Below are 16,995 nucleotides of genomic sequence, written 5' to 3' on the forward strand. Positions count from 1 at the left end.
ACAAATAGCTGTCACCAATGAATGATATTTTGTATGTAACCTTAGGCATTGCTAATGCTCTCTTTTCCGTAGTTCTTAACTAAAAATCCCCCAAATCAGTTGTTCATTACTTGACAAGTAACACAGTATGTTTTTACTCACCCAAACCTTCTTGGGAAGTGTCATCAGGAATTGGACAAACTTAGATACAGTGTAGATTTCTAGGTGAGGTCTAAACAGTCTAGAATATTGTTGATATTTTGATAGTAGTCCCCACTGTGAAATGTCTTGTTACATGACATAGCATCCAAACACAAGTGAGTAAATATGAATGGAACCTTAAATGAGGGCAGACTCTAAGGCTCTGCCATACAACTAACTTTGGAGGTTAACTGGACTGCTGTCTTTACAGACATTTCATGACCTATTAAGTATAATTTGCTAGTCTTTCTGTCTCCCACTGTAAAGGAATTGCTGCTTCCTACCAATTGTTTGACCTGTTTGGATATTGGAGGAAATGCATGGAGTTTTATTAAAATCTCCATCCCAAGGCACCCAATTAGTGGCCAAACTTGACTGGCAGGCCATAATCTTGAGAAGTGTTCAGATAACAGTAAGACAAGTTCTATCCTTGGGTTATCAATTACTTTAGATCCCAAATTCAGATTCTTAGAACCAATCTTATGACTATAATAAGCCTTAACAAAAACAACCAAAATCAGATCAAAATAAAACAAACAAATAAAACTCTCCACTGGTATTCAGTGGCTTCTGGGCTTTTGTACTTGAAAACTTTATTCTGAGATCTAGCAACAGTTGCTAGCCTGTGTTTGGGTCCTACTGAAGGCAAATTATTCTCACTAAAAGAAGATTGTTTTTCCTGTAAAGCATCTTCACTCAATCATGTCTTATAAGAAAAGATGATAAAACAAAACAAAACAAAACAAAACAAAACAAAACAAAATGAAACAAAAGACATAACCCTCCGCCAAGGTGAGGGAATCCTATGGAATGCCCTGGCTATCTGCCAATTTTAGTCCTCCTAAAATTTATGGTCCTGATAAGGACCTGTTATCTGAACTCTTCTCAAGATTGTGGCCTGCCAGTCAAGTTTGGCCACTAATTGGGTGCCTTGGTCCTTATGTGATAGAGTTGCATTCCTAGAATTGACATAAACATCCTCATAGATGTATAGTATATGATAAAGAGTCTCTACTGGACCAAACTTCACTCAGGCTCCCCTGAACTTTTTAACTGGACTTTCATTTTTAGACTAACATGTTTGTTTCTGTGTTGTCCATTTTTAGCGAAATCCTACTAGGTTGGTTAATCTAACTGTAAAATTTGAAATACACAGGAGCTGAGTGAATACATTTGTTGCTACTTAGAATTCTAACCTGCTAGTACCAGTTTTGTTTAACATATTCTTTTTAACTTTGTTTCTTATTTAATTACAGCTTACTTATTTTGTAGGCTTATAGGTTTATCTGTTGTATCATAGCACTATCACATGTCAACAGTGTGGCCCTGAGATTTATTTGTATAAAACCCAAGTATTTACCATGTTGTAATTTAATCTTTATTTTCCATTTTTAACTGCTAAAATGAATACTGTATTACCACAAAAATGTAGTGGTATAATTAGCTGGCCATTAAAAATGTACTTTTACAGATTAAAAAAATGTTTTATCCGTATCCTCTCACCCTCAATAACTAATCAAGCTCTTCATCCTCCACTATGCCCCAGGTAGTTTCTGATCACACTGGCCTGATTTCAGCAAGAATCCCCCCTCCCCCGCTCATGATAATTCTTTATCCATGGACCTTCACCCTGTTCTTTGGTTACAAATTTCCTTTTGCCAATGCAGTATTTGAATTTGAGTCTGGTTTCTTTCTACAAGTTCCCATTACATTAGTTCCCCATATCCATTGCCATGCTCCTACTGAATATTTTCCTTAGTATATTTTAATAGTGGAATAGAATTGTTAAAATCTGAACTGAACGGGAATAATTGATGATAATGCCCCATGGGAAAAAGCTTAGACATTCATAGAACCCTGTTTTTGTCACTTATTTTAGCCTCTCCATTAATTATTTCTGTCTGGGCTTGCTGGCTGCTGTTCTTTAAAAGTTGTATACTGTTATATCTGCCTTGCACAGCAATGCACCCAGAAGTCATGGGTCATGGGGGTAAAAAGCTGAGTAAGTTTGAAGAAGAACATTTTTGCCATCTTCAATATCTTTAAGATTGGTGATTGCTTTGGCGATGGTATATGGATGAACAATTTATGACCTTGGTGAATGGACGGATAAGATATATAGTCCAGATTGAGGACATCTGGAAAGACATAATTCTGAATAGTGACTTTGCTCTCATGGTTGTACAAAAATCTTCTATGTCCAGAAATTGCCTTGATGACAAAAAATAATTCCTAAATTGTGGAAGATCTTGTAATTTTTTAAAGTGGTTATACAGGGGATCCCTGGGTGGCTCAGTGGTTTGGTGCCTGCCTTTGGCCCAGGGTGTGATCCTGGAGTCCCAGGATCCAGTCCCATGTCGGGCTGCCGGCATGGAGCATACTTCTCCCTCTGCCTGTGTCTCTGCCTCTCTCTCTCTCTCTCTCTGTGTGTCTATCATGAATGAATGAATAAAATCATAAAAAAAATAATAAATAAATAAAGTAAGTAAGTAAGTAAGTGGATATATAGGGACACCTGGGTGGCTCAGCGGTTTGAGCATCTGCCTTTGATTTAGGGCATGATCCCGGGTCTGGGGATAGAGTCCCGCATCAGGTTCCTGCAGGGAGCCTGCTTCTCCCTATGCCTGTGTCTCTGCCTCTCTCTCTCGCTCTCTCTCTCATGAATAAATAAATAAATAAATCTTAAAAAAAAAAAGTAAACTGGATATACAGCCTAACTTATAAACAGAGAGGAATGACAGACCTTAATTAGTCATGCACGAACACCTCGGAGCCCCAGAAAGTGTCTGGTGTCTGTGGATTTCCTATTTCAGATATGGATGAAAAGGCTGAAATTGTCTTTCACGATTGTTTCAAGCAGTGGCTTGCTATCTGTCCCAGCTGCAGGAGACCTTCCAGACAATTATGCAAGAATCACTGTGAACCAGTATCCATGAGAGCTAATGGAAAGACTCACACTTAATGAGCCACCAAGGACCGGGGGTGGACTGAGAAGAGACAAATTTGGATGGTTCTGGGGCTCATTCTCCCCCGCCCCCCTGCCCCCAACTCACTCTTTTTGGTAGCTTAGCAAGCAGCTAGCACAGCAGTTTTGAATTAGCTCAATGGTAAAACAGCCTGATACCAGAAGCTAAGCTCAAAGGCTCTCCAACTGTGCTCTACCCAAGCATGCCCCTCCACTCAGTGCTGAGAGGATAGAGGAGTCATGAACACTGCTGCCTCTCTGCTTGTGAGTTTTCCCATTAAATCCTCTTTCATTTTACATTTATACCTCATAGTGCCATGGTATATGTGTGTCCATGCATGACAAATGCAGAAAAGATATAAACATTATTTTTACTCATGGACCTTTGTTTAAACCCTGATGGTGGGGAGGAGGAAGATCTATTAAAGACCCAAGAGAAACCATAGATTTGTCAACATTATTTCAAGTAGATGTGGATAATTTAAAACCTGTGAATATGTAATGTGTAACTTAAAAGATTTCAAATATAAGATGTAAATACATTGTAATAGGCCTTGCCTCAGAACACAGGGGAGAATATTACAAGAACTTTAGTGCATGTAGATAACTCTGCTTCGATTACTGTTAGATTATAACTGTAAAATCCAGATATGAAGTACAATAAATCACAGTGCAGGGTTTCAGCTCAGTGAACAATGTTTCAAATAAAAGCAATCTTACATACTGGAAAGAAATACACATGAGTTTTCTTTCCAATGGGATTTCCATAAAGATGGCATACTTACTACAGATCATCCAAGTTCATACTGGTAACTACAAATCTCATTTTGTATGGTTATTGTGAGATCAATAATGAGAGTGGTGTTTCCATATGGCATTGAATGGAATGTTTGTAACTTCAGTGCAATTCTGTGAGTTATGAGTTTTTTTGTTGTTGTTTCATTTCGGGAGATCAGGAATCATGGCTAATAAAGAATGGATTGTGTTGATTCTGAACTTTTGCCTATGGTGGTGTATTTACAAATAACAAATATAAGAGGGCAGTTCTAGAGGAACTCTGCATTAGTAGTACAGGCAGGGGGAGTTGGTGGAATTGAAAGATGGAATGTGGAATGATTCTCTGAAGAAAAGGGTGTGTTTTGGAAGTTACTAGCAGCTGAAGTCATAGTCAGGTAAAGAACTCAAAGTCTGAGAGACAGTTATGACAAGCATAGCCACTATTCACTTTAGTCACTTTGAAAGAACTGAAATGATAATACTCCTCACTATTGGACTTATTAAAAATACATTGGGAGAAAAATGATTACTTCTAATACGAAAAATCAGAAATAGTTACAGATAATGTGATTCATGAATCTTCAGGAAGAAACAGAATAAAGAAGATAGCTAGAGTTTTATCTTAGTGGAAAAAATAGAGCACTTCTTCAATCTTATGAAAATTACTAAACATTTTAGTGGCATAACTTCGGAAATGATTAACAGCAGGACTCAAAGGACCAATGGTCATTGTCCTTTAACAGGAACAGAATTGAACCTGAGACAAAGTAAAGGTTTAAATATAATGATGGGGTTGGCCTGTCAGTTGTTAAAGATTGAGCCAACCCATTCCATCAGAAAATCATGAAATTCCTTCTATTTGATGAGGCACTTAATAATATTCTTGTTCAATTTTCATGAATGCTATACTGGTGCATGTTCTGTAAATTATAGTTATAACCTGGATGGATAGCCAGGGGTCCCCACAAATGAAGCACTTATATTTTTTTCATACAATTTGGAAATATTTTCCAATTGTAAGGAAACAGTCCCAGTAAAGAATATCCACAAAAATCACAACTTCCTGGAAAATTATTGAATCCTATCAATCATTTTAGTTGGTTAAAACATTCTATTTCTACTGACTATTTCTAAAACATTTTTACTTTTGGGGGGTGAGTTACATTTCAAAATCTCTATACAATGAAATTCACATGCTTTGGTGTACAGTTCTATGAATATGGACACGCAGAGTTGTGGATCACAGATCCATCATCCCAAAAAAGTCTCTCATGCTGGTCCTTTGAACCACAACTTTGCCCCATCTTCCAACGCAACAAATCTGTTCCTCTTCCCTCTTCCCAGTTCCTGGTAATCTCTAATCTCTGTCTTTAGGAAATTACCTATTCTAGGTAGTTTATATAAATGGAATTAAACAATATTTTCCTTTGTGAATGGCTTATTTCACTTTGTATCGTATTTTCAAGACTCATTCATGTTGTAGCATGTATCAGAACTTCCTTCTTCTTTACAGCCAAATAATATGCCATTGCATGTATAAAACCAAATTTTGTTATTCATTCTGTTGGTGTACCCTTTGGTAATTTCTACCTTTCAGTTATTGTGAATTATTGAACATGGTATACAAATATCTGCATGAGGGATGCCTGGGTGGCTCAGTGGTTGAGCATCTGCCTTCAGCCCAGGGCGTGATCCTGGGGTCCTGGGATAGAACCCCACATCAGGCTCCCTGCATGGAGCCTGCTTCTCCCTCTGCCTGTGTCTCTGCCTCTCTCTCCCTGTGTCTCTCATGAATAAATAAATAAAATATTTAAAAAACAAACAAATATCTGCATGGGTGCTTGCTTTCAGTTATTTGGGGTTTATACCTAAGAGCAGAATTGCTATGTTTATCTTTCTGAGGAATCAGCTGCTTCTACAGCAGCTACACCATTCTACATTCTTACTGGCCATGTACAAAGATTCCCTTTTCTTTACATTCTCAGCAATACTTATTTTACTTTCCTTTTTTTTTTTTTTTGTCTGCATGATGGCTATCCTAGTAGGTGTAAAGTGATACTTCATCATGATTTTGATTTGCATTTCCCTGATAACTAGTGATATTGAGCATCTTTTCATGTGCTTATTGACCATTTGTATATCTTCTTTGGAAAATGACTATTCAAGCCCTTTGCCCATTCTTTAAGTTGGTTGGTTGTTTTTTTGTTATTCTTGTGATTTAAAATTTCCTTACATGTTATGAATATTAAATCCTTTTTAGATATATGATTGCAAAATTTTCTATTTTTTAGGTAAGTCTTTTTTACTTTTTGTATAATGTCCTTTAATGCACAAAAATTTTAAATTATGATAAAGTCCAAACTGCTGATTTCTTTTTCTTTTGTTACTCATGCTTTTGGTGTCATGTTAAGAATCCATTGCCAGGGCACTTGGGTGACTCAGCTGGTTAAGCATTTGCCTTCAGTTCAGGTCATGATCTCAGGGTCCGAGGATTGAGCCCCAAGTTCGGCTTCCTGCTCAGGAGCCTGCTTTTCCTCTCTCTCTCTCTCTGCCTGCTGCTTCCCTGCTTGTGCTCTCTCTCTCTGTCAAATAGATAAATGAAACCTTAAAAAAAAAAAAAAAGAATCCATTGCCAAACACAAGGTCATGAGGTTTTACCCTTGTTTTCTTCTAAGAGTTTAATAGATTTAGTTCTTATATTTAGATCATTGGTTAAGTCTTAATTTTTGTACAGCACATGCTGTGAAGTAGCAATGCAAATTCATTATTTTGCATGTGAAAATTCAGTTGTCTTGAAATCATCTATTGAAGAGACTATTCTTTCCCTATTGAATGGACTTGGCAATTTTGTGAAAAATCAGTTAGCTATAAAGACATAGGTTTATTCCTGGATTCTCAGTTCTATTCCATTTGTTTATATATCTATCCTTATGCTGGTATCCCATTAATTTTTGATTATTGTAGCTTTGTAGTAGGTTTTGAAATCAAGAAGTTAACTCCTTCAGGTTTATTCTCTTTCAGGATTGTTTTAGCTATGCAGGGCTCTTGCAAGTCCATGGGAATTAGAGGATTGGCTTGTAATACATGCAAATGCATGAAGCACACACTATTAAGAGACAGAAGTTGTCATATTGGACAAAATATGTGCTGTCACAAGAAGGTCACTTAAAATATAATGTTAAAGACATTAAATATTAAGCTATAAAACATGTCTTAATAAATTTTAAAAGATTGAACTTTTATTGAGTATTTTCTCTGATCACAATGGTTAGGATTCAATGACTGAAGGAAAACTGGAAAACTAAAAAAATGTGAAAATCAAACAATACTCTTTTTAAAGAACAATTACTCCGTCTTTTATTAGTATTATTATTACAGATGACATGAAATGTTACACTAGTTTCAAATATATGACACAATGATTTGACAAGTCTATATATCATGCCTTGTTCACCACAGGTGTAGCTGCCATCTGTGAGCATCTACTATTATAATACCCTTGACTATATTTTCTATGTCATACATTTTATCCCTGTGTCTTATTCTTTCTGTAACTGGAAGCTGTACCTCCCATTCTCTTTACCCATTTTATCCATCTACCCTCCTGCTCCCTTCTGGCATCCATCAGTCAAACAACACACTTTTAAACAACAAATGAGCAAGTTACAAATCACAAAACAAATTAGAAAATACTTATGGATGAATAAAAATGAATACATCTACCCAAATTTATGGGATTCAGCGAAAGCAATGCTCAAGGGAAATTTCTAGCTATCTATGCCTCGATAGGATTTCTCTCACGGTTTTTGTGTTTTGTCTTCCTACTTTTTTATTTTGAGATAATTGTACATTCACACATGGTATAAGAAATAACACAGTGAGATACCATAGACCTTGACCTGGTTTTCCCCAATAATAGCATCTTGTATAACTAGAGTAACAATATCACAACTAGGAAATGGATGCAATCTACTGACTTATTCAGATGTCACATTTTACATGCACTGATTTCTGTGTATGGTCGTGTGTGTGTGTGCATGTGTGTGCTTATTCTAGGCAATTTTATCATGTGTGTATAGATTTGTGTGACTATCATAATACTTAAGTACAGAACAATTGTTTGACAAGGATTCGTCGTCTGCCTCTTTCATAATCATAGCCATTGTCTTCAGTCCCCCTTCCACCTGCTGTCTAACTTCGATCAACTGCTAACCTGCTCTCCATTTCTATAATTTGTCATTTAAAAGATGTTACATGAGTGAAATTATGCAACATGTGACTCTTTGAGATTGTCTTTTTCACCCTTCATAATTCCCTTGAGTTCCATCCAGGTTGTTGCATTTACTTTGTTTTCCCCCTTTTTATTATGGAGTAGTGTTCTTGGTAAGGACATGTCACAGTGTAACTATTCATCTCTTGAATGTTATTTGGGTTGTTTCCAAGTTGGGGCTATTATGAACAATGCTGTTAGAACTATCTCTGTGCAGTTTGTGTGAACATAAGTTTTCATTTCTTCAGGCTGATTACTCAAGAGTGCAAATGCTGAGTTGTATGGTAAACACACGTGTAGTTTTGTAAGAAAATGCCATCCTGCTTTCCAGAGTGGTTGTACCACTTTACGTTCCTATCAGTAATTTCTCTTCAGGCTTTAGGTGTGTCTCCTGATGTTTACTAGTTAACATTGGCTGAGTGGAGAGCAGGTGTAGGAAAGAAACAAATTAAAAAAACCAACATGCACAAATATCAAAGACAAACCAGACAACAACAAAACCTACCAGATTTTCCTCCTGCCTTCTCCCCGTGCAGAGTTTCCTTTTCCCAGTCCTAGAACTTTGAAAATGGAGTTTTTCTGGGAGAGCTTCCTATCAATGTGCAGTTGATCCTCTGTCAGTTCTGGGGTTCAGCTTGGTCTCAGATCAAACATAAGCAATAAAGAAGGGAAAAAAGCCATTAACTCACCACTATGCTGGACTTTCTTCAAGTTTTGACATCCCTCCTCAATCTGTTGTTTATTTTTGAGTCTTTACTTTGTTTCTGTGTGTATTTTATCTAGGTTTGGTTACTATCATTGGGAGCTGAAGGCTACAGTGAGCTTACTTCATCTTGGCTATTACCAGAATCATTTAACACAACTTTGGGAATTGTCAAACTATTGGTACATTTTTAGATACATTGCTGCTCCAGCATTTTTTCAGATGTCTTAGATCTCTTTCTTTTGGCCAGCTGGGAAAGATATTCGTCTGTTGTTCTAACGTAAACAGCGGCTGAGTGATAAATGTCATCTAGCTGATGATCTAATAGATAGCAACTCCTGATAGCAAAGATGATGAATAATGTGAAACTTAACGGTATGTCCTGAAACCAGGGCATATTCAGAATTTTTTGAACATGACTTGCATTGCAGTACTTAGGAGTTTTATATTCTTCAATGGGAGATGATTAAGTGAAAGGCTTGCAGAATAAATACTTTTATTTTAAAAGAAGGGTAAATCCAGTTTCTATTTTTGTTTCTTCTGGTGTTCTGCCATTTAGCTCATCTTTGGGTGGAGAAAATCACTGCAATTTCAAAAGCGTGAGTTTAATCTGTGATATATTAGAGTGTTCAAATCCCTTCTGGGATTCGAGTCTTGCCCAGAAGTGATAGTCAACCTCTGAGTGTCACTTATGCAGTTTCATCTGGTGGTCTGTATTAAGAAGTTACTTATCTCATTTACTTTTCTGACTAATCACTTCAGGTTGAAGGCAGGAAGGATAAGGATGTAGAAAAAGAGGTGCTCTCACCAGGACACTTCAGCCATCAGAAACCCTAGGTTTTACATTCTAGTGTTCAATATTTTAGTTGTATGGTACCTTTTGAAATAATAGTTCTAGGATACTTTTTCTTTCCTGGTGTACTGGAAAGTGCGTGGGACTTCTACTGTGAAGGATTACATTTGCACAGAGTTCTACTTTTTGCTAATTATGTGACCTTGGCCAATTTATTATCATGAGCCTTAGATTCCTCATATAAAGATGTGGTTAATAATATTCAAACAAATTCTGAGTTCTAAATTTTATGCATATGTATTGTAAACCTAAATAAAGAGATAAACTGAGGCAAGCTCAAATTTCAGAAACTGAGTTTATTTGGGAATGGCAGAAGAATTGCAATTTAGGAAATGCATGCTGTAGCAAGCTATAGGTCAATCCACTGAGAATTAGAGGTGGCTGTGTTTACCGGGAGGAGAACAAAAAGGCAGAAGTCCAGCCAGAGTCCAAGCTCATTGGCTTGAGAATGGGGAGAGATTCCTGGCAGATATTCATTGGTACAAAGACCAGTCTCAGTTTTCTCCAAATCAAGCATTTACAAAAAATCAGTCTCTCAGTTCTTAAGTTCTGTTTTTCTGTAAGGTGCATATGTGAGATTTTCTATTTCATATCCTCTGTTCAATTTTAGACTAGTTTCTTCACAGTATGCATACATGGTGTATTATACATATGATATATTGTATATATTTTTATCTATAGGATTCCTCTCTATCTGAAGGTAGTGGTACTATGAAACCTTTCATAAGCTGAGGTAGCATAAAGCAAGGAAACAATGAGCATTAATTTATATGGAAAAGTGTTTTTAGCATTCCCAGACCCCCAAAATAACCTCTCTTAGACTTCCATGATATCTTAGGATACATCTTACTGATGGATGTACAAAACATTTTGAGATAAAAGCACAGATGCTCACAGACACAGTCAAAGCCATGGTGGCTTGATGTTGAGATGCTGAGGACAGTTCCCAGCGAAGGAGCTTGGTGAGGCCACTTTCACTGCTTGGGGTATACACTGCTTCTGTAAAGATTTGCTGCAAGACAAATACTAAATTCTACTTCTGTTTTTTGCCTGTTTTGGTAAAAGTGAAATCCTCTTTGGATTTCTTTTGGTTAGTGGAAAATAGGCAGTAATGTCGGTCTTTCCTAAAAACCAAGTGGCATAATGTGAACTTTCAGAAAAGTAGTTTGCTTAACATTCAAACATATATATAAGTGATATAAAAGATTTTAAATGAAAAAGAGAAGAGTATTATTTTTCTGTAAATAATTTATGCCTGAAAAGCAATGATTTCTTCACTGGTAGGGAAAGGAGGCTTAAAAATATTAGTCAATTTTCAGGAGTAGTTACTGGAATATTCACAACATTATATACTATATTTCTACTAGTAATATCTGTAGGTTGAATGCAGAAACCAAGGATTCCTTCTGTTCCAGTTTATAATTACATTTTGCGAGCTCCCTTTGAGATTCTGACTCTTTGTACTCACCATTTTAGAATCTACATATAAATTGCTGTGTACTGTCAATTTTACTATAGTCAAATACATTTCAAAGCCAAACATCATGATGTTTAAAAAGGGACAGAGAACAATTATATTTGACAAACAATTTTTACATGACCTGAAAATGTCTTCGGATTAAAAATGATCCTTTTATACTCTGATTTGCTTAGAAGTGTTTGTTGAGTTGAAACTTGTGGAATCATTTCACTTTAGGGCTGGCTGAAAAAGTTGGAGAAGTCTCAACAAAGATTTTGAATTTTGCCTCTGCTCACTGAGATGAGTCTTCCTAGCAGAAGAATCACCAAGTTTGTATTGAACATATTGGGAGTTACAACTAGCATTGTAATCATTTATGCAATTTTTGTGAATACCCAGGAGATGGGGGTACTTTTCAGTTTCAGAAGAATAGATTTACTGCCCAAAACACTTGACATAGCTATAAGGAAACATCTAATGTTGAAAATGGAAAGTAGTTATCTTTTTGTTATGGTTAGCATCAAACAGAAGTATTCATGTTTTTCTCACAGTTTAAAACTAGGCATGTAGAAATTTTTTTGTCATTCAGAGGGAGAATAAAATAATAATTCCCACTAAACACGAACTGCCCTAGAATCTGGGAAATTTCCCTAAGTATGAATTTCAATTAACTGTATTTTTAAAAATCTTATTTCAATTCTTTATACATACTTATTATTATTATTATTATTATTATTATTATTATTATTTAATTCATGAGAGACAGAGAGAGGCAGAGACACAGGCAGAGAGAGAGAAGCAGGCTCCATGCAGGGAGCTCAACGTGGGACTCGATCCTGGGACTCCTGGATCACGCCCTGGGCCGAAGGCAGGTGCTAAACTGCTGAGCCACCCAGGCTGCCCCACACTTATTTTTTAAAGTGATTTTTAAAGACTTATTTATTTGAGAGAGAGAAAGAAGACATGAGTGGGGGGAGGGGCACAGGGAGAGGGAGAGACAAAATCTCAAGGTGACTCCCTGCTGAGCCTGGAGCCCAATGCAGGGCTCAATCTCAGGAGCCTGAGATTATGACTTGAGCAGAAACCAAGAGTTGGATGCTCAACCAACTGAGCCACCCAGGTGCCCCCATGTTTATTTTTCAGTGAAAGTTTCTAAACCAATGAGAGTGTTAAAGAACACAAAATTCAGGTCAATAAGGTTTGAGTTGTGCAGTATTTCTTATTTGTGTCCCTGGTTGCCCTGTTTGGAGGTTCCTTTGATAGCCTACCAACCTGCAACCCTTTCCCCTTTTTTTCCAAAGAGAATATTTTAGATTTTACATTTAAAAAAATTTTTAAGAATGATTTAGAAGATTAAAGTATTTGGGAAGATTGGTTCTCAAAATAAAACACATAAAAGAAGCACTTTTTTCTGAAAAGAATTGGAACAGTTTTGATGTTCTCTTCCTAAGAATAAATAACATGTGGAGACGGGGCAGTACCTTCAAAGCCTGCTTCTTTAATAGAGGTCCCATAACATAACCACCTCTATTCTTCCAAGTGAAAGGTTTTGCTAGGCTTGAATTAATTCATAAACACTCTTGGAGATTAGTAAAAAGGCCACCTCTCACCCCTGGAAGGGAAACAGAAAAAATATTTTTTTCCCAAGCTTAGAAAAGATAAAGGATAGGCTGTTAAATCCCTAAGTAGAGTTCAGTGTTTGATTTTCTAAACCCGGCAGATAGAGGTCATATTATTCTTATAACACCTCACATATACACACCCAAATGCATGTATACACATACATGTATGTGTCAAACAATCTTCAGTTGTTCCCTTTCCTATGAGAAGTCATCCAACGGGAGATGCCTTTGGCTAGTGTTGTTAGTTATTTATCTTTTGGCTGAAGATAACAGGTACAAGTTAGCACAGTTAGTGGTAACATAACATGGTACATATGGTAACATAGCCTGTAGTTAAGAGTATCAGCATGAAATCATTCTCCCTTGGTTCAAATTCTGGTTCTGAAATTGTTGGTATGACTTTGAACATCTTACTTGAACTCTTTGTGCCTGAATTTTCTCTTTCACAAAAGAAGATGTAATAATCATACATAACCTGTAAGGCTTTTAGGAGATATAAGTGATGCAACATGTAAAATACTGGCATATGTTTAGCTTCCAATAGTTTTAGAAAATTTTATTATTATCATCACCATTTTAACAATCATCAGACCATTATCATTACCAATCGTCTTTATTATATACTGATATTGTTTTATTGGATTGTATCAACCTTTTATCTGAGGGGATTACTTTTGTTCCAATATTTAGTAGAGGAAAGTGCATGGATTTGTATGTTGTGTTTTTGTATTTAATAGTTCTTTAGATTTTCAAAAGACTGAACATAAGAGCAAAATGTATTAATATATAATACTGTTCCTCTTTAAATGTACATATACACTTAAATAAAATGATTATTAAGTTATTAGAGTAAATTAAATCTTTGTTCCAAAGTTACTCAAAATGCTTTATATTTAAATGCATTAAATACTAATACATTTTGAGGACTTAACTTTAAAGTTCTGTAAGTTTCTTGTAAGTGATGCTTATAAGTTTCTCTTTGAGCTTTAGTTAGCCCAGCTCATTACAGAAAGTTTACTGTATATATTGAAGTTAAAATGGAAATTTGCACCTTTGCTGAACACAGTCAAGTGAGGAATTGAAATGAAACAAAATGAAGGAACAGAAATCCTATTGTGTACCCTAATTTTATTTTATTTTATTTTTTTAAAAATTTAAAGATTTTATTTATTTATTTATTTATTTATTCATTCATTTATTCGAGAGAGAGACAGACAGACAGACACACACACACACAGAGAGAGAGAGAGAGAGAGAGGCAGGCAGAGACATAGGCAGAGGGAGAATCAGGCTCCATGTAGGAAGCCTGACATAGGATTCAATCCCTAGACCCTGGGATCACGCCCTGGGCTGAAGGTGGTGCTAAACCGCTGAGCTACCCGGGCTGCCCATGTACCCTAATTTTATTTTATTTTATTTTTTTAATATTTTATTTTATTTATGATAGTCACACAGAGAGAGAGAGAGAGGCAGAGACACAGGCAGAGGGAGAAGCAGGCTCCATGCACCGGGAGCCCTGATGTGGGATTCGATCCTGGGTCTCCAGGATCGCGCCCTGGGCCAAAGGCAGGCGCCAAACCGCTGCGCCACCCAGGGATCCCTGTACCCTAATTTTAGATTCATTCCATCACCATCAGTAAAACTTCTATAATGCAACTGCATGACTGATCTCAAATACATAATGACTTATAATAAAGTCAGATAAAAAAATACACACTGTATGAATCTACTTACAAGAAGTTGAAAAGTAGACAAAACTTATGTGTGGTGATAAGGATTAGAATAGTTGCTACTCTGGGGGATTTAACTGGGAGAATGGGTGCTGGAAATGCTCTATACATCTGTGTGTATAAAAAGTCAGTCATTGAACTGTATGCTAAATAGTAGCGTATATAATTCATTCCTCACTAGGAAAGGGAGAAGAAGAAAGAGAGAGAGCAAGAGAGAGAGCAAGAGAGGGTATAGTGGTGGGGAAAAAAGATGTCTAATTTTACTATAAGATTTCTTTTTGCTGTTCTTATCTTTTCCTATTCCAACCTCCCTTCCTGTTTCCTGGGACATTGATGTTTCTTTTATTTTAAATTTGAGAAAGAGTTTTCATGATTATTCTGGCTTATCTGATTAATCTTGCCATATTCTTATTTTTTTTGAAAAGGAGTGGAATCTGATTTGTCTATTTCATTCTTTGCCAAAGATGGAACCATACTTCATGTTATTTACCATAAGTAGGGTAAAATCTGCCAGAAATAAAAAGTAATTTGATACTGTAACACACATCATTGCTGGCATTCCTTGTGTATCTTACCCTCTTGGAACGTCATTATAAAGTGAGATTTATTTTCAGGTATATACACTTTCTGGATATGAGTGATGTTTCATTAACTGGCATAAATACAGATGCTGGTGCTTTGTAATCCTTATATATACTTGCTTAGTCAATTAAGTAATTCTGAAGCCACCTTGCTTGTCCTTATATTTTCCTCATGAGGGTGGAATTCAGATTTTTAGATAATTTGATCAGTTGCCAATTTTTTTTTTTTTTTTTTTTTGGCTGCAGCTTTTAAAAACCCATGTTTCTCTGCATTCTTTGTGTTTTCTGGCTCAGCAGTTTATCCTTCACTTTTCTTTTTTTATCCTTCACTTTTTTTTTACTTTCAGTATTTATACATCATCAGAGGATGGATATCATTCAGATTCAGGCTATATAGAACCAAAGAGAAATATTTTGAACCCAAATTGGAAAGCACACCTAAATATTTGTGTTCAGCCTGGAGTCTCAAATAGATAACATAAGGTGACATTGTTAAAGTAGAAAAGAGGCTGTCAGGCCCCTGGAGAATGCTTTTACCTCTCCCAGTCTCCAGTGGTTATACTTAAACAGAATATAATCTTTGATTTTTATATGATTCCCTGTATTTCCTTAGAATATTACTATTTATTTTGCAAGAGAGGGATCTTGACTTGTAGAGTATCATGGGATTACTAAATCTATCTCTGGTCATCACTATTTGGCACCATCCATGATCTTTTGATAACTTCTTTGATTCTAGGTCTTTTCTCTAGTAGAGCTTGTTCAAGATAGATAGTTCTTAGAATCATCTGAAATAAAAATACTAAGGCCAGAAAGATGATTTTCTTTTGCTAAGCAGCAAACGGTATTGTTCACTCAGATGCTCAGTTGCTCTTGGGGCTACCTTTAACCCCAGGGAGCCTGAAATGCTTGGAAGGGGAAAGAGGACTTTCTTCTAACAGGCCCTTAGCCAATGACTGACTTTAGGAGACTATGATCAGCCAGCTGGGACAAATCTGAAGTGTGATACTCCAGAGTCCTGCAGTAGCAGGCTGGAGGTACTCTTCTGGGTCATGGTCTGCAAATCCACCCCTCATCACCTTCTTCCCTTTCTCACTCTTGTCTCCTCCCTCCTCCCACTTTCCTTAGTGATCTCTCCTGGGATTATTTCCTTAATATATATTATTAGCAAAAGAATCTTCTTTTTTTTAAATTTTATTTATTCATGAAAGACAGAGAGAAAGAGAGGCAGAGGGAGAAGTAGGCTCCATGCAAGGAGCCTGACGTGGGACTCAATCCAGGGTCTCCAGGATCACGCCCTGGGCTGAAGGCAGGCGCTAAACCACTGAGCCACCTGGGCCACCCAGAATCTTCTTCTTAAATTCTGCTTCTGGGGAATTTGACCTAGGATAAACCATATGCCACATAATGGTGAGCTCCTTCCAGCCCGTGTTCATAATAAGTTTCTAAAGAGAATTTATTCCTCTTTAGCAAAATTTCACAATATTTTTGAGACTGTGTGAATGTTGACACTATAGATATTATTTACACTGATACCCTTCTAATACCATGGCTGATATTTTATATACTGAAGAATAAGACTACTGACTTTCTTCTGACCATAATCAGTGAACTTCTTATATTCTTCAAGAAAAAATGTCAGCCTGAATATAACTCTTAATTTGCTTATTCTTGATAGTGTAGTTATGCTTCCTACTTCGAAAAGCAGGCAGTCTTATTTCTGAAACTTTAGAAATAATACATGAAATATTAATTGTTATGCATTTTTGATATGACAGGTTTTTGATGTGATAATAGTTGACTGCTATTTGAGAGCTGGAGTTTGTCCATACAAAACAGGCGGCTCCAGGCAGAG

This window comes from Canis lupus, chromosome 31, assembly GCF_011100685.1.
Source record: "Canis lupus familiaris isolate Mischka breed German Shepherd chromosome 31, alternate assembly UU_Cfam_GSD_1.0, whole genome shotgun sequence".
NCBI classification, from domain to species: domain Eukaryota; kingdom Metazoa; phylum Chordata; class Mammalia; order Carnivora; family Canidae; genus Canis; species Canis lupus.